The sequence below is a fragment of the Poecile atricapillus genome, chromosome 1 (assembly GCF_030490865.1).
Source record: "Poecile atricapillus isolate bPoeAtr1 chromosome 1, bPoeAtr1.hap1, whole genome shotgun sequence".
NCBI lineage: Eukaryota > Metazoa > Chordata > Aves > Passeriformes > Paridae > Poecile > Poecile atricapillus.
In genome coordinates, this window is record NC_081249.1 from 99,296,602 (window position 1) to 99,315,271 (window position 18,670).

General features: G+C 42.9%; 1 long non-coding RNA gene across 1 annotated transcript in view; it reads left to right on the forward strand.

The window, feature by feature from the left end:
• The first annotated feature begins 10,453 nt into the window (after positions 1 to 10,453).
• Positions 10,454 to 18,670, forward strand: part of LOC131582870 (uncharacterized) — a 36,743-nt gene continuing 28,526 nt past the window's right edge. Inside the window, exons 1-2 of the long non-coding RNA XR_009278399.1 lie at positions 10,454 to 10,547; positions 12,379 to 12,494. This is a non-coding gene — a long non-coding RNA (uncharacterized LOC131582870). The remainder of the gene's footprint in view (positions 10,548 to 12,378; positions 12,495 to 18,670) is intronic.

Genomic DNA, 18,670 nt, shown 5'->3' on the forward strand with positions numbered 1-18,670 from the left:
AATTTTAGACAGTGGTAACTGAGGAGGAGCTATCTGTAGATATTTTTTTTTCAATCCCAAAGTTAAGAGCTGGGAATTCTGAGCTTAATCACTACCTGTTGTCTCAGACCTCGAAGTAGGTGTTTGCAAACCAGCCTTCATTAGCAGTGACTCACATGAAGCTAACAATTGGTGTCAGTAATGTCTGCAATGTGCTGTAGGCAGGGAGTGTGCCAGTATTTTTTTCAGAATATACCTCTGCAACACGAATCTAGTGACTGGCATAAGCTGCCAGTGTGTAAAAAGTGGATGGTTAAATAGCTTGGAGTGGCACTGAGGCTTACACACACACACACACCCCCACCCCCATATACCGTTTCCCCAGGCCAGGAAAATTATGTACCTTAGAGGGCACAAGAGTGAGTCTGATTTCATCATATTGCTTCCCCAGGGGATTTAATGGAGATTATTTTATTTTTTTTCAGTCTGTGTGCCTTTAGCAATGCTGGACAAGGTCACACATGTATATACATGCACATATATGCATGAAGTAAATGGTTATTTTGAAAGTGTGCAATGGGACTGCAGAAACTAGAAGCACTTTCTGTGAGAAATTTATGCACACCCTTTATACTGAGTTTCGCTGTTGCCACAAACCTGTGATTAGCTGCTCAAACAGAATCATTCCTGAATTGAGTGTGTCTTACTATTTACCTCTTAGGGGATGCTGCTGAACCTGCATGCAGCATTTTAGCTGTGGAGGATAAAACTCTTCCTTGCTGTCTGAAGGACAGCCAGTTTGGAGCCTGGTGTATGCTGCCAGCAGCTCTAGTTCCATGTCTAGCTGGAAGGTGAGCAAAATGCTGGCAGGCTCTGGAGCTGACTAATGGTAATGTCACTGATTCTTCTCATCAGTGAGCTGACACACCAGGCACTTGCATTAGACTAGAAGAGCATTTGACCAAAAAGCCTCTCTCAATTTAAATGTACTAAGGGGTCAGTTTGTCATGCTCTTGGGTGAGCAGATGCTGGAAAAAGAAACCAAGTGAATTTTGAACTACTGCTGGTTAGTGAGCCCAGCTGCTCTTCTTGGGGATCAGGGTTTGATCCACTCAGCTGATTGTGCCGCTGCCTGAAGTCAAGACAAAGTGGATTCTTCTGAAAAGATGGTGAGTGTGACCAGGATCATTAACAGGTAACTTGCTGTATGGGTAAGCTGTTAATACAATCACATTGAAAGTCAGCTTTCCCTCAGTTTAGGGATTTGTTTAAATTAAAAGCAAAATTTGCTTAGAGTAGAAAACGGCTTGTTGTTTTTGTTCTTTCTTGCATATCTCTTATCTGCAGTAGAAATAAAAATACTTTGGCAGAAGAACTTTGGGAGGGTGCAGAGTCTGCTCAGGGGAGAAGCTACTGTTGTACATATAACTCTATAGGTTTATATCTGCAGGTTCAACAAAGATTTGGTCTCAGACTCACTACTATTCCTTTCACCAACCAGTGAGAATGCATGCCCATGGCAGGACTGCTTACATGGCCAAATTTGTGGATTAAAGTTTCCAGCAAAATCTGTGGGCTGAAATTGCATACGGCTTTAAATAGGGTAGTACTTCAGAGAGGTGAATGCTTCTTGTGTCTGCTTCGAGTTTATTTTTGTTCTCTATAGTTTAAAAGTAAAACAATCCCATTTGTTGCAAGATACGATTTCTTAGCCTGGCTTCTAACCTAAAATTGGTGCAAGGGTAATTTTTGCTGCCTTATCTGTAGTGGGAAGTTTCTTGGTGGAAGAAAGGAAGCAACTGACAGTACCTTAGGCACTAGAGCATCAAGGGAGCTTAGCTGGTAGCTGCATAAAGTGGGAAATATATGGTACAATGCCAGCACAGACTGTCCCTTTATGATTGAGGCAGATGGATGAACCTTTAAAAGAGTTCTGGTGGCTCAGGAGATGCTGGACAATGTGTTGCTCTTCATGCAAAGGCTTGCAGGTTTCAGTGAAATGGCATAAAAGCTTGGCTGGTGTGTGCAAAGCCCAGGTGGTATCTCATGCTTGCGTGTGAAAGGGTATTTTCTGTTTGACCAGAGTTGCTGGTGCCTTTGTTGTTTCATCTCTGTTATAATCATGAGGAAATTTTGATATGGTTTGTGCAGATGCTGCTTGGGTGGTTCAGCAGAGGGACAGGCAAATGGCTGACCCCTCACTTTACTGTGGGACAGCACCTTGCCACTTGAGGTATGTTTGCAACTCTAATACCAAATTCCTCTTGGACTGGACATTTGTGAATGCAAAATACAGAAGAAATTGAGAGAAGAGTTATTTTTATCATGTTGCTTCTTGCAAATGCTATCTAAGAAAGGGAAAACAAAACACTGCCTAGGAGATGTTTCTCCCTGCATCAAAGTCATCCTTTGATTGGGTGGAGAAAAACACATTGTTTATTTGGTGAGGTCTGTGTAAATGAGAAATAAAGGTGGTAAAATTATTTTTCTTTAATTTTTTACGGAACGTTCACTTTTGAGTTTGTTCATGGCAACTGAGCAAAGCGTTGGGTTTTGGTAGTCCTGGATTTTCTTCCAGCTTGAATTTGCAAAACCTAAAATCACAAATGCAAGAAAGAAACAAAAACCATCCAGAGAGGCTGAAGCACTGGAAATGGAGGAGGAAAGGTATGCAGCAGTGATAGTGCTGTAACTTGCCCTTTGGAACAGAAAATAAAGCTCTTGGTTTGGAACGCTTTTATTTTGAGACAGAACAAATTATTACACCAAGTTCATTCTTTGAACCACATCCAGTACAAAGTTCATTTGATACATTAACTGCAGTTCCACATTTGCAAATACGCTGAATTTGATTTGATTGCATCTTTTGAAAGGCTACACTGGCAGCAAATAAAATGTGCCAGGTGCTTCTCCTGAGAAAAATAACAATTTCTAGTATTTCAGCCTAATCTCAATGCCAACAGTTTTGGTTCTTTTTCTCTATTTCTGCTTTTTTTGGAGAATTGTGACTTGAACTCTCTGAAGCATTAGAAGCAGCCAACTCATGCTTGTGACAGTGGATAGTGTTAGAAAATGTGCAAAACAAAAAAGAAATAAGTGTGTATTGCAAAGATAATCCCCTTCTGGCCCTCTATCAATGTGTCTTGAAAAATGTCCTTAGTAACAGGGTTGTGTGAGGATCAGTGACACCTGGGGCTGTCTCAGCAGGCTGACTCCTTTGCTGCACACCACAACCATGTACAGAGAGTGATGAACTGGTATTTCTCAAGGCTGGTTTTCCCCCTGTCTGCTGGCTATGTTCACTGTGTAGGCAAGCACAGTGCCGGCAAAAACACTTGAAGCCAGACATATCCTTCCAAGCTTTAAGATACAGAATGAATCTGAAACTCAGTTCTTGAAATATGTCCACAAAGGAAGAGCAAGGCTGCTGCAAGAAGAGTTTACATTAGCAGAGTCTATGTAATTTGGAGGATCCTAGAAATTCCTATCATGTAATTGCTTGTTTACACAGTGCTAGTTCTGGAAAAAGTTGTGGTGGTGCCAGATTGGAAGAGTGAATTTGGATTGTTCAGCCTGGAAACTAGAAGGCTTGGGGTGACCTAATTGTGGCCTTCCAGTACTCGAAGGGAAAGTCTCGAAAGGAAAAACTCTATGAGAAAGATGGAAGGGAACTTCTTACAACATGTAGTGACAGGACAAGGGGGAGATGACTTGAAACTGCTGGTGGGTTTACATTAGATGCTAGGCAGAAATTCTTTACTGTGAGGGTGGTGAGGCTCTGGCTCCCCAGAGAAGCTGTGGCTGCCCCATCCCTGGAAGTGTTCAAGGCCAGGTTCAGTGAGGCTTTGAGCAACCTGGTCTAGTGGAAGGTACTTGGAACTAAATGTGCTTTAAGGTCCCTTATACCTCAAGCCATTGTATGATCTTTATATTATGGAATACCTGGATTTCGTGCACAAAGGAGATTGCTTTCTCAGATGGTTATTTTACTGTTATCTCCTAGAAAGATTTACTAAAAACTAAACTACTAAAAAAATTTCTTATTGTTTATGGCAAGATTGTAAATATCTAGTTTAGATGCCTTCTTGCATTTATTGCCAAGAACAAGAACTCTTAAGTAGCTTAATTTCCCTTCCTCCTGTCTTTAGGCTAAGTTTGTTCCCATTCCAAGGCTGAAGGATAATGTAGGCAGCATTAACAAATGTACCAGGGAACTGGCTTCTCAAGATCAGGATTATAGTGCAATTCTGTTTATCCAAAACTGAAATGAGAGACTTGGCCAGTGAATTTGTTCTCTGCTCTGTTACAATCCTGTGACTCTTGGAGCAAAAGAGGCTGTTAGAGCAAGGATTTTAGCAGAGACTGAGGAAAACAGCTGAAAATCAAGCTTTCAGAGAAGACTGGAATACCCAGTAAACCTATGTGCTTTTGTAGATGGCTAACAAGCAATCAGCTTGAAATCCTTGTTTTCCTGCCCCACTAGCTGTGAGTGGTTGGTTGGGGCACTTTAGAAAAGATGAGAAGAAAAATCCTTCTCACTATCCTTATACATACTGAAATGCACTATTTAGTAGACACATCTGTGCTGCTGTCCCTCCTGCTTCTCAGGGGCCATGGGCTGCCAGAGGCCCAGGCTCACCAGGGTGTCCCAGGTGCCTACCATGTGTTCTGTTTTTGTTGATGTTCCTGGGATCTTCCTTTGGGGCTGGTTTGGCTTTAGCAGCTGTCACACACCCTTTGTGCCTGTGGAATGGATTTCTTTCATCGGTCTCAAGCCTTGCCAAAACTACAAAACATTTTGGAAGTGGCAAACGGAAAAACCTGTGTTATTATGTTTGTTTAGAAGAAAACAGTGACTGCCTTCTCATATGCTGCAAATGACAGTGGTGATCATTGTACCTGCTGAGATGACAGAGGTGTTGCATAATTTATGTTCATTAAAGCCTGAGGAACACTCCTGCTCCAGTGCTGAGGAAATCCAGAGCTTGACACAGGCACTAGTCTGAGCAGACCGAAACCAAACTCCCACACATAGACTCAAGAACACCCTCTGTGAAATGCTGGGGTGCTGTCTCACCTGGCTCTTCCTGTGACACACCTCCCTGGGGAATTCGGACCTCCAGGGTCAAATTTAGACTCAAGCATGTGTTTTGAGATACCATCTCTAACATTTAAGGGCACCACACCTTCTTTTCTTTAAGACTCCTGGATGTGGTACTACAGAGGAATGAGCACACACTACCTGCTGGCCTATCTCAAGCTCATGCTTAGACCTCTGTCTCACTTCCAGCAGAGTCAATCTTCTCTGTCCAGCAAGTGTCATCACTGATGCTGGTGCAGTTCCTTTCCTAACTCAAAGGCAGCTGGCACATGTAGCCGTGTCCCACAACAGACTTTAATGAGGTAGGGCTTTCTGGCTCCAAGCTGAGACAGACTGACTGGGTTTTTTCCAGATCCGATTGGTCTAGGAATAGTGTTGAAAGTTGCTTTTTAGTTTCAAAACACTTAGCCATCCTTCTAAATTATTAGCATTGGCAAGATGCCACCAAGCGGGACAGAGTCCAGTTCTGGCAAGGTGGTAGAACTGCTCTCTTAAGTGGTTTTTATTGAATAACAACCACAAAAGACCACCTAGTACTCATCCAGGTTTTTCCTCCTGATCTGATGGGAGCAGGATGTATAAATAGCATTGGGTCTGAGGGAAATGTGGGCTCTTCTCTCCCATGCTTTTCTTTTCCGTGTGTGCCAAGTTAAGGAAGAAGAGAATTCAGAAAATGAAAGGAATTCTCATTTCACTTTTTCCCTTGCTTGTTTTAAAGTGCCAAAGTCAGAAACCGGTACCTTAAAATGTCTTCTGTTTATTACCTCATGACACACTTTTTTGTGGTTTTGATACATGGAGAGGGAACATCCTCCCCCAGGGGTGTTTTGGACTCCTGTTATTGTATTTGCTGATGTTTGTAAAACTCCATTTGCTATTCTGTCTGTTAGTTGTTCTATTTCAACACACCTTTAGCTGACCTATGCTCCAGAGAACTGTTAAACATTGCAGGCATGCTTGAGGAAGGAAACTGATATTCCTTTCAACTTGGAGTGCAGCACTCCCTGGAGTGACAGAAGGAGCAGTAGAAGTGCTGTGGGTGGTGCTAAACTGGTTTGGAGAGAGCTGGGAACGGCATGAAGTGTGGAACAAAAAACTTTGTGCTGTGATGGGATGGATAAGTTAACTGGAAGATGTCAGACTTTGTTTTATGGGGGTGCTAGAGCTTTAAAACATTGTGGGCTGTAGAAGGAGCACTTTGGAAAGTCTTTGAGCCCCAGCAATGCCTTTGCCTTGGAGAAGGCGCAGGAGAAGGTCGCCAGAGATGGTTAATAAAGCTTTAGCTGCTGAGCTCACTAAACATTCTTCCAGTTCAATGGCCTATGCAGAATGATGTGTTTAGTCAATGTTTAATTCCTAAGCAACAAATGGTGATTGTCATACTAGAAGGCACTTGTGGTGTTGACTGAAGCAATGGAGGCCAAGGATTAAAAAGGTCGTGCAGGGAGATCACTTTGGCAGCCTCAAAGCTCTCACCTCTAGGTCAGGTACCTTCTCAGCAGGAGAAAACAAGGAGAAGTTCATGCTGCCTTAAGGCCAAAAAAGGTTTTCCAATTGGAAAACAAACTAGTTGTTTAAAAAAAAAAAAATTGGCTGTAGGAAATAAAACAAAGGGAAATGTGAACTGTGGTTAGCTGGGGGAAGGCAGGGGAAAACAGGAAATGAAGAGGCATTTACTCTTTCCCTGGTGATGGGAGGGCAGGAGTGGAGCATGTAGCTGGTCAGCAGAGGCAGGCTGTGACTGACAGCAGGAGGGGAATTGGGCAGCAGCTGTTGAGGAGGTTGAGGGCTGCTTGAACAGTCCAGACCTGCAGAAGAGATGAGAGAGGACTGCAAACAATGACTTCATGGAGCAGGAGAAGACCTGGATGCCATGTCAGGCAGAAAACTCAAGAAACTTTCTTGTTGAATGAGTCAGAAATGAGAAGTGCCCTCTCAGTCGAGAGCCTCTAACCCTGTCTCACCTTCAGGCTTTTCCAAGATCTGATTGCCAAGGCCTGGCCCCTGGGCTCTGAGCAGCCACCAGGGTTGTTTATCTCCAAGCCTGTCCTGGTTTTGTCTGAAGCTCCTTTATCCAAGGATTCTGTTAACTCAGGCTTGAAGGGGGGAGTGGGGATGTAGGCATGTGACATTCCTGCCTCCTATGAAAACTAACTCCAAGCATGTGAAGTTTACAAGTCTGTTTATAAAGTCTGGCCCAGGCCAATGGGACTGCTTTGCTGTTTCCTACATATAGCAGTTCACTTCTGTATCAGTGCTAGGAGGACTGGGATTATTTGTCCTTTGATGTTCTTTATTTTCCATGTTTTATGCATCAACATGCATAATAGCAATTACTTTGTGCTTTTCCAATTCTGCTGGGTTACATGGGGATTTTGTGATAAGACAGACAAAGGGAAAGTGCTGTTCAAACCACTGCACTTTCCAGGTTGTGACTCAGTCTTTGGGATTGCTTTGTCTTAAAGACAGATAGAGCTATAACCATTTTTTTTTTATTTTTTTTTTTTTGCTAGGCTGTTGCTGAGCCTGGACGTGTGTAATGCAGACCAGAGTTCTGCTTCAGTTTTAGGAGATTAGGGCAAGGCTGAGTGGATTTTCTTTGATCTACCAAGACCTCCACTGCTGATCTACTATGAGGGCAAGACTGCAAGCTAATACAAGGGCTTACTTGTGGCTAGGACACAGTACTTCTTCCATACTGGATACTGACTCCAGCACTTATTTACTGGGCACCAGGAAAAAGTTTTTGCCCATGCAATTTCCAGCTGCAAGATGGGTTTAGTTCTAAATTACTGATCTGTGATGATTTCCATCATGGCAATGATTAATTTCGCTGATGAGTTGATGGTTTTATAAACATGTAGGGCAGCTCTGCAAAAGTCATTGTTTATAATGTACTTGCTGCTTTTCCTTTTCAAATTTCATGCTGTTTACCTTGAGAATGAAGAATGAATGCTGTATAAAAGTGGCATGTTCCATGAGGCAGTATTACTTTGCTCAGACTGTTAGCAGGGCTGAGCTGTTCCAGCCATAAGGGTGCACATTCCAAAGCAATTACAACAGTTTCATAAGTAAATACTGCTCAGCAGCTGATAAAATGCCTTTCAGATGTCTTTGCAAAATAGATTCAGGTGACCAGCAAAGAACTACTTTCTTTAATCTTTGCACTCAAATGTGAAAATACTTATTTTGATTCTTAACAGCTTTTTCATTTAAAAATTGCTGTGGATTGAAAGCAGTTCATCTCTCTCATTGAAATACCCTGCAACTGAGTCACAGGGAAAAGAAATGGTGACAATCATGGATTCCCCACCCTATGTGTTTCATCAGGGTCTCTGCCCTCTCTGAGCATAACCACATATTGAAATCATTTGATGCTTGGCTTACTGTGAGTATAAAAACTTCTAGGGAGGAGGAAGAACAAGTGGGAGGGTGGAAACAAAAAAAAAAAAAAAAAAAGGATTTCCTCTGCCTATAAACTGGTGTACGAAATTGCAATTCATCTGGGAAACTGAAGCCTGTTTTCTGCTTATAACGAGCATGGTTTCAAGCTGCAGCACTGATTCCCAAACTTCTTGGACCAGCTTTTACCCATATTGTCCCTTGTCATAGAGCTTTGACTTCCCAACCTTAGAACAGGGCTGTGGTCTCCAGGCTCCTTTGCAGGCCCACCTGCTATCTGTATTTCCAGCTGCCCCTGCCCTAGGGCACTCTTTGGGTAAATGCATAGGATGTTGGCCATTATGTACTCCAAGACCAAAGCTAAAAATCTTTTTTTCCAGAACCATTCTTTCAGAAACTAAACAAAACAGTCTTTTAGATGTGGATTTGCTTTTCTCTTCTGTTACTTTTGTTTTCCTTTCTTTACTATCTTTTATGCCTCTTGGCTAATGTTACTTTCTGCAGATTGTTTCCTTTTTTTGAATCATAAAATAGTGTGAGTTGGAAGGGACCTTTAAAGGCCATCTAGTCAAAAACCCCTGGAATAAGAAGGGGCATTCTCAACCAGACCAGGTTGCTCAGAGAGCAACTGTCTAGACTAATCTGGAATGTTTCCAAGAACAAGGCATCCACCACCTTTCTGGGCAACCTGCTCCAGTGTTTAATCACACTCATTATAAAAACCCTGCTCTTTATAGCTAATCTAAATCAGCCTTCTTCTCATATAAAACCATCACCCCTCATCCTATTGCAATAGCCCCTGCTAAAAAGTTTGTCCTTATCTTGCTTATAATCAGAGAATCATCAAGGCTGGAAGAGAACTCTACAATTATCAAGTCCAACCATTAACCCAGCCCTGCTATGACTCCTTTAAGTGCTGAAAAGCTGCTCTAACAAGAGCCACCTACTCCCATGAAGAACAACCACAACTCTTTTTGCTTATCCTCACAGGAGAGGTGCTGCAGCCTTTAGATCACCTTCATGGCTCCTCTGGATCCACTCCACCAGGCCCATGTTTCTGTGCTGAAGCCCACATGGCTGCTTTCTGAAGGATGGCTAGAAGCCTATGGAGGCATAGGGTTTTTCAAACACTTTTGTGTCTGGAGAGTGTTGCTGTGATGAGCTGCACAAGAAGGCAGGCAGGAGGGAAGGCAGGACACTCACTGGAAACTCCAGCTGCAAGGATTAAGGAGGCCAAAAATGTGAAGTAGGGCTGAGTGCTGAGCCTGAGGAGTTGTAGAGAGTGGAGGTGGGCCTCAAGCAAAGACAGCCGAAGTTAAGCCTGGACAGTGCATGAGCCAAACCCTAAATCTGTTTGCTTTGACTGGGTAACTTAAGACCTGCATTTGGACATTGTGGCCAAGCCCTGGCCAAGCATATGGAGCTTTAGCCTGTGTGAGTATGAGGAAGAAATAATCAGCTTTGGCAGTCTAAGTCCCAAGCCTGTCATATAAGCACACTCTGAACTTTAAACCTACGTGTAGCCCTGTTTCCAGTACAGCATTTGAAAATGTGTCCTCACTCCAATCCTTCACCCTGATGAAGAAAACAGAATTTATAAAGAAGATTTTTTAGCATAAAGTTGCCTTTTGTTCTGTGGTGTACTGGAGCACACAGATAGTAATCGTACACAAAGATCTATTTAATTCCATTTACTCCAGTTAGCAGAAGTAGAACTAGCATTGGCTTGGGTTTTTTTGTGTGTTTGTGTGTCGGTCTTGTTCTGTTTTGATGTGGTTTTCCTGGGGATGATTGTATGTGATGTGGTAGCATGAGAATTGTCAGTCAAAGAACTGGCTTGGCAGTTTTCTGTGGATATCCAGGAGGTTGCTAATGGCATGTATCTGGAAAGGTTCCAGATATGATCAACTGTCAGAAGATATTTCTCCTGACTCTTGCCCAGACACTTTCCTCCCCTTGCTACCCCTTCAAGCTTTCTTCCAGAACAGCACCTCATACTTATAGTTGGTAAAGCCCATTTGTTCTAGAAACCTTGGCCAGCTCTGCAGCCTGATGGGATATCCAGGTAAGTCATATCCACTTTTTATCTTCCCTGCCTCCCAAATCTAAATATAAAAATCTGTGTTTCCATGTGTTTTTTCTTTTATAATCCCATGTTAAACTAAATAGGGAATCCTGTTGATTATGCTGTGCAATCTTATTTATGGCATGATTGTCTTCCTCAGCTAGACTCAGCTTTTTTAAAATAAAAAACAACAAACCAAATATTTCCAGAATGAGGTGACTAAAGTTTTCCAATGCCTCTGCGACCTTCAGTTCACAAGAAGTGTCCTGATCCTGGTTTGCTGTGAGTCAAAACTTAAACAAAATCATTAGGTCAACCTTACTTCCACCGCTGATCTCCACTATGTTAGAGCCAAAGGTGCAAATATTTACCTGGAAGAGCTTTAAAGGACCTTCCTCAGTTTGGAAACCTTGTGGAAAAAGTAAGAGGAAGCTTCTATAATTTTACATTTAGTTTCAAGCTGGAGTCAGAGTTTTCATAGTATTTTCTGGCTTTGGTTTGGAAAGGGAGCTGCTTTGGCCATTGGCCAGCTGGCACGGGGTAACTTTCAGCCCTCCCCATGGAGCCCTGCTCTCTGCAGGTCAGCAGCTGAGCCACAGAGTCTGGCCACAGGAGGGTTGGGTCCTGGCCAACTTGGCATGCTCAGCTCTGCTGGGTAAGGATGCAGCAGGCCAAGAACTGAACCTCTGGGAATCAGGGAGAGAGCCTGTAAGGAGCCTACCTCTGCCTCCCTTGGGAGGGTGCTGCTGCTTCATACCAGCATCAGTGTGGCAGGAAGGAGGTGCATCCATCATTCAGGACTGGATGGGAGGATTTCTATGTCTCTGTTTCCTAATCCCACACTAAGAGGAACAGGGTTGAAATCTGCAGCAAAATTAGCTCTGAGTCTTACAGCTCTGAGCGATATTCACTCTTAAAAAGAAATTAAAAGTCCTGTCATTGTTCTTAAAATCCAGGTGTTCTTACCTGCTTCAAAGCTTCCAAGTGGTTGGCATTACCAGCAGAAGTCCTATATATGGTCCCATGTGATGAACAATGGGATTCACCTGCAGAGGAGGAACTTCCTATAGAAACATAGAATGGTTCTGGTTGGAAGGGACCTTAAAGATAATTTCATTTCAACAGCTGTGCTATAGGTAGGGATGCCACCCACTAGACCTTGCTGCTCAGGTCCCCATCCAAGGTGGCCTTGAACACTTCAGTAGATGGGACAACTTCCTCAGGCAGCCTGTTCCAGTTCCTTGCCACTCTTACAGGTAACAATTTATTCTTAATGTCTAATTTAAACCTTCCCTCTTTCAATTTAAACCACTGCCCCTTGTCCTGCCACTATCTGCCCATATAAAAACTCCCTCTTTTTTATAAGCCTCCATGAGGTACTGGAAGAATGCAATGAGGTGTCCCTTGAGGCCTTCTCTTCTCCAGGCTAAACAGCCCCAGCTCTCTCAGCCTGTCTTTGTAGGAGAGGTGCTCTGATCATCTTCATGACCCTCCTCTGGATTTGCTCCAACAGGCCAATGCCTTTCCTGCTCTGGGTCCCCCAGAGCTGGATGCTCCCACCCCAGGTAGGGTCTCAAAAGGGGAGAATCCTCTCCCTTGACCTGCTGGCCAGGCTGCTTTGGATGCAGCCCAGGATGTATTTGGCTTTCTAGGCTGTGAGAGCACATTGCCAGGTCATGTCCAGTTTTTTGTCCAAGTCCTTCTCCACAGGGCTGCTCTCAATGATTGCTTCTTCCAGTCTGTGCTTCTGTCTGGGATTGCCCAATGCTCCATCACTTGAAACCTGGATGGTCCTGCTGGATCAATGTTGCTGTTTTGTTCTTCACTGCAGGCCACAGTCTTGACCTCAGGTACAAAGGTGTGTGGTGAGGTCTGCAGCTTTACAAGTCTGAATGTGGTCACCTGGGCTAAACCTGGCCCTTGTTCCTTGTGCCTTGAATGCAAAAGGTAAATCTTTCTCACTTTTAAACTTGTTGGTTTTCCACTTTGGTATGTTTCTGTTTGAATTGTTTCCTGTGAAAGAGAATGTTAAAAGCTGCTCTTTCACCTTTAATTTGGTAAAGGAGGCTGAGTGCTGCTAATATGACAATGCTTAAAGGGATTAGTTAGCACATTAACAGTTTCAGTTGCTAATCTCCAGTACAACACAGAGGCTTGGAAGGCAATAACTGCTTCTCCCTAGTGACTTTCAATTATTTGTTCTGCATGGATACAGGTATTTCCTCAGTCTCTGCAGAAGGCTAGCAAGCAGTGTGCAGAGGTAACAAATGGTGTGATGCTTCCACAAAAATTGGTAGTCGGCTGAGCTGCTGAGTTAGCATTAAAATCATCCTATGGAAGACCACTGGTCATGATCAAAAATATAAAATGCTTCATGGCATGACAATGTCTTCACCTCTCAGGGAAACCAAGAGCAGCTTCTCAGTCCCACAAGGCCCATGATGCCTAATCACTTCTCATTACTAAGTTAGAACAAGTAGCAAAAATCAATTTCTTCTGCGTTTCTGCTTTCACTTCCAGCTTGATGAAAAATCTGTGCTTCCCACACCCCCTTGAATTTGGTCCTTGCATGCATGGTCTACATGGTGTTACTTTACACTTCTCTGTGTAAAGCTAATAACTTCTGCATGCACATTTTCCAGCTGGGATGGTAGGAAACTGCTCATTTTCCCCCATGTCCCAGATGCTTTTAGTTTCAATGCATAATGATAGTGGGGATCTTGAATCTCTGTGTTCCTGTGGAACAGCTGCCTGCTGCTCAGATGGCAGCTCACGAAGCAGAGTGCTGGAGAGCAAGATGCATTTGTGGTGGAAGATGGACAGAGGAAAACTAAGAGTTCTCTCCCTAAAGAAGCCTTTGCAAAGGTGTTTACATGTTGACACAAATTATTCATCCCATCTCTTCTGCCTTAAATGTGTAATATTTTTTTTTTCCATTAGAGAAACAGACATCTCTGGCTACTCCTTCTGAAGGAAGGTAGTAAAGTTCAGTAGGAAGCCAGAATTAAAATCCTTTTGAGATGTGCAGTGTGTTATGTAAGCCGCTGGATTCCCTCGCATGTGCATTTCAGAATAGTGCTTGCCTGTAATCTGGAGAATGTCCAATCAATATCTCTTAGTGAATTGCACCATTTTTATTTTGGGTGAAGCTCTAACACTCTTTTCTTCAGTATTGTTTTCCTGATCTCAGCCATGGTCTCCTACTACTTCATCTCCCTAAAGCTCACTTGTGTTCCAAAATACTTCTTTGGAAATTAAGTATTCAGGAAAAAGATAAAATAAAGGCCTTGCAGCACCTTCTGGTGTTTTAACAAAAGGTTAACAAATGCAGAAATGGCTCCTGAAAGCTGTGGGCAACTTCAGGCCAGGTTTGCATTTTTCAAATTCTTGCTTTACCTTATTTGGCCATGCAAAATGGGATCCAGCAGTCCCCAGGGATTTGGCTGCACAGAGATTGGGCTTTGTTAAGAAGAAAGTATGTGTTTTTTCCTTGGGAGACACATGGCTAAATATGGGCTGTGTTAATAACAAATGAGTCTGTTTGCTGGCAGAGTTACAGATTCCCAATGTCCTTCAAGTTAAAAAGGCAGGCACACAGCAGCTCTCTAGCATCGAGCTTTGACTTTGACGGGACTGTATTGAAAGGTGGGGGAGTGGAGGGATGTGCCAACATCAACAGTCATGGACCTTGTCCTGATTTTAGTGGGAAGTAGTTTGGGAACAAGACAGCTGCAGTTGTCTAAAACAACTTGAAATGAAACCAAACAGAACAGAGAATCAGAGTTCAGTGATTTTTGTGAGCTGAGACTGTATGTCATCTTTTCATCTTATTTTGCAAAATTTTTCTTTTTATTTTAATTGTCTTTCCTGTGAACAATTAATCTGAAAAATGCAAGTAGGTAAAACAAGCTGGCCAAATAATATGCATAGTTTTGGGGAGTAAATATTGACTTAGTATCAGATATTGGTCAAGTGATGTGTTTGAGGTGTGCCCTATAAAATGTAGCTCTTGGGACAGGAGTGGTATCAGATCAAAAACCTCTGCTGAGTGCAGGTTTTATTTACCTATTCACAAGGGTTCACCTCAGTGCTTTGTTAGGCATGAAACCTGTTGATGCTTGGCCTGAGGTGAAGAGGACAGCAATGGAGAAGTACTGATGTATTAAAGTACGTGTTGTATAAAGCAGTAACTATATAACCACTTTTTAAAAAAGCCAACAAATTGAAGAACTCTTGCAGGAACAGGGGGAGTCATAGGCAGTCAGGGAGCTGTCAGGACCAAGGCAGATGTCAGGAAAAAGGTGGAAGTAGTTAAACAGCTCCTAAGGTTTACTTGGGCACTGCTGATGGGACAATATGAGCTAGATCCTCTTGCTAATTGAGCAATTTTAGCTCTTCAGAAATGATTACAGGCCAAAATCCTTATAGATGATTCTCTGCTCACAAAAACAAAACCTAGACCAACCCAACTTTAAAAAAAGGCAAAAAAAACCAAAACAGTGAAAGTGTAACTTTTCTATTAAGTGCAACTTGAGGCATATCATGGAGGAAAGGCAGAGAGGGTAGGTCCCTTCCCCCTGACACTTGATTAGGAACATGCTACATTGCAAGCTCAGTCACTTCACAAGCTGAGGGGATGAAAACATGAATTATCTAAAATGCTATTTGAAGATGTTGGGAATAAAACAGCCCTCTGTTGATATCTGTTCTTGGTAAAGTAATTCTAAACCTGCTACAGTCTCCTCATGTGTTTATATATTACTGCCTGTATTGTTTTCACTACAGCTAGTTGAAATTTTCTTGTAGGAAGAGTCTTGCAGAAAAGGATTTTACTGAAAAATGAAAATTTCACAGGGAAAATGAAAACTTCTTGCAACATTGCTTTGGATTGTTCTTGCCATCTCTGTTCAAAAATGTTTTATGTGAAAAGAGAATGATTTTAAAGAGCCTTTCTTTCAGACTTCCTGTGAATATTTGTGGTAGGATGGAGGGGAATATTGGTTCCCATAAGCGTTGTGTGGATTAAATACTTGGCAGACCTTTGAACATGTGAAGCATTACAAAACTACTTTTATTTTTGATGTAAATGACATTCTCAGTTGTCTTGCAAATGGTTTTGAAAGCCAGAGAGCAAAGAGCTCCAAAAAAGACAAGTGTATTTGCATGTCCAAGGGCAGCATAACTACTGACCACTAATTTGTTTGTTTTTTGGTGCTCAGGTTTGTACCTGAATATTTGTAAGAATGAATGACTGGTTGGGGTTGAAGATGGTTCAGGATTATCTCAAGTTCTGCTTGGGCACCTCAGGCCCCACACCAAGATTAGGGATATTGCCCTGGAGGTTTTGCTGCAATTTTTCCTCATGGCTGTCACTGGTTTTTTACATTGCTGTTACATGATGGTGAGCTGATATTTGGAGAAGATGACTGTGTCTGCTGAGGACAGATTTCACAGATTTCACAATTTAGAAATGTGTGACCAGTTCAGGAGTCTGCTCTGGACTGAGGTCCTGAGGTAGCTGGAGAATGGGTGAGTGAAGGACTGAGAGCTGAAGACAGTCAAGTCCCCTTAAAATGGTGGCTTGTTTTACTCCCTATGGCCTGTACCAAAGGCTAATGAATTTTACTATTTCTTCTGCATCCTTTCTATGGACAAGGTATAGGATTTTGCTAAGCTCTATCTTCTCATGCCCTTGGAGACAGTCAAGAAACTAAGTGCCTGTGCAAAAGTGGGGATGCAGCAGGCTTGTGGCTTTTCTCAAAAGCCAATCCATTCCTCTAGCTGAGGCAAGATGTGCTACAGGAATGAAGCCACTCCTGCAGCCCCTGTGGGCTTTTCAGTAAGGCTGAGCCAGGCAGTTGCCAGATTTCTGCAATACTGATGTTATCGCTGCTTGTGCTGCCTGTTTTGATTCCGAGCAGCGCCCACGTTCTCAGAGATGGTTTGTGAGGCTTTCACCACCAGCTGCCTGTGCCCACATTCTGGGGTGCGCTGGGACAAGGCTGGGATTCGTGCCTGAAATGCCTGGTGCATACCAGCAAACCCACTCCCACTGCCCGTCTGCTTGGAGGAGGCACTGGCAGACCAAAGGGCTCTCCTGGCCTCCGATAAGTTAATTACTGATGGCTTCAATGTTTATGGGGTGGAATGTGCCTCCCATTCAGCATCTGACCTGTGCTGAGGAGCTGCCTTTGACATGTTGTTTCATGGGTGAATGGTTTCAAGTGTCTGTGCGAAGTTGAAAGTTGTTTGAATGATGTTTTATCAGTGCTCCTTTATAATACTGAAGCTTTTGATTTATAATATGATTAAGCCCAGTACACTGGGGCTGGGGATGTAAGCTCATCTGGCACAAAGGTGTCTCTGAAGCTGTCATACAGCCCCTTCAAACCCAGTGGTTTTTGTGTGTAATTGTGTTGTTGCTAATTACAAGGTAGTCATTGTTTATATCCTCATCTACCCTTCCGGCTTCCTCTTGGAAGAACGGGCACGGCTCCAGTCTCCCTGAGGCAGCCGGAGGCTGTGGCTGATGGTGGCTGGTGGCACCAGCCAAAGTGTGACACTTGAGAGGGGAATGTCTGAGTTGGGATCCAGCAGTTGCCCTCCAGATCATCCTAACCCAGAGCAGGACACAGAGGAACAGCCCCTCACGGGAAAGGGGAGGCTTCCAGGATGAGCAGCAGCCTTAGGGAATGAGGTCTTGTGCAATGTACAAAAACCCCCTTATTCTGCAGTAAAGTGGAATTTGAATGCCATCAGAACAGTTCATTTGAGACAATTCTCTGCATAATTGACTTGATAATTCCCTTAAATCAGGGAATGGTTTCAATTTTATTTTTCCTTTAAAAAAAACATTTATTTTTTTTTAAGGAAATGAGAAGAAAGAAGGGATGCATGCTTTTCCTTTGGAAACAATAATGAGGGATTTGGATTATCAAATAGCAGCTGTGTTGATGCAGACACAATAGCTGTCTGTCAAGAGCATGCAGACAGCTTACAGATGAAATTACTGTGCTTCCAGCTCCCAGCAAACACTGGTATCCACTGTGGGAGAAACTGATGATGCCATGGGTGAGGCACTTCCTTAGCAGATTTCTCCATCATTATAGCTTTACATGCTGGGAAAAATTTTGATGAAAGCATTTTCTGTAGAATAAAGAATGCAGTTTTATCAAAACTAAAACACCTTTATGAAACTGTGGATCCTGGAAAAAAATATTTTGGAAAAAAAAAAAAAAAGAGTGATTAGTTTCCTCTGTTTGCTAAAGTGAAATGTCTATACCTAATCAACTGTGTTTTGGGAAAGTAGTATGTTTCATTTGGTTTGTTGAAGAGGGGAATTTTTCAGCCTTTTTTGCTTGTTAAGACTGAATTAGTCTTGAACATCACAATGATTTTCAAGAACAAAACCTGATTCTTGACCAGCTTATCCACAAGAAAGCATTTTATTCAAGTAGCTACCTAACTGCTAACAGCCTTCAGGATACCAGTGTTTTAGTTATTTCATTTAGGCTGTTAATCTCTCCACTTGAAATAACAGCTCCTCACCACTCAGTGTTTTTCCAGGAGCTTTTTGTACCACATGGAACAGGCAGAGAAGACACAACCAGCCCAACATCACATCTGAGCTTGACTTGCTTTAGATTCTTGAAAGAAAAAGCCCAAATGGTGCTGCCCTGGCAAGCTGTACAAGACCAAGCCCTCCACTTGTGTGTGAACAGAACTCCCTTTTAGTAGCATCCTGCAACACAAGGGAACTTAAAAATCATCACATTTGTGGGCACCTCTTTGTATACTTGATATGCTCATTGTCCTCTGAAACATAGGAAAGACAACATGGGTGCAGGTCTTCTGTTGTGCTGCACTGGTCCTGGAGGATGCCACAGTCAGATGGAAAAGCCATGAGAAGAAAAGATTCAAAACATGTTTGTGAGGGGAAAATGAAGTGTGAGAGACAAAGCAGGAGGGGAAAGAAGTCCCTGACCAGCATACATTGCTTTAGAAGGAGTCAAGAGAGACTCCCTGGCAGCAGGACCACTGGCTTCCAGCAGATTGGAAAATGATTATGGACTGAGCAAAACACAGGGCCTGGGAAAGGGCATATTCTTCAGCAGGGTTTGGGA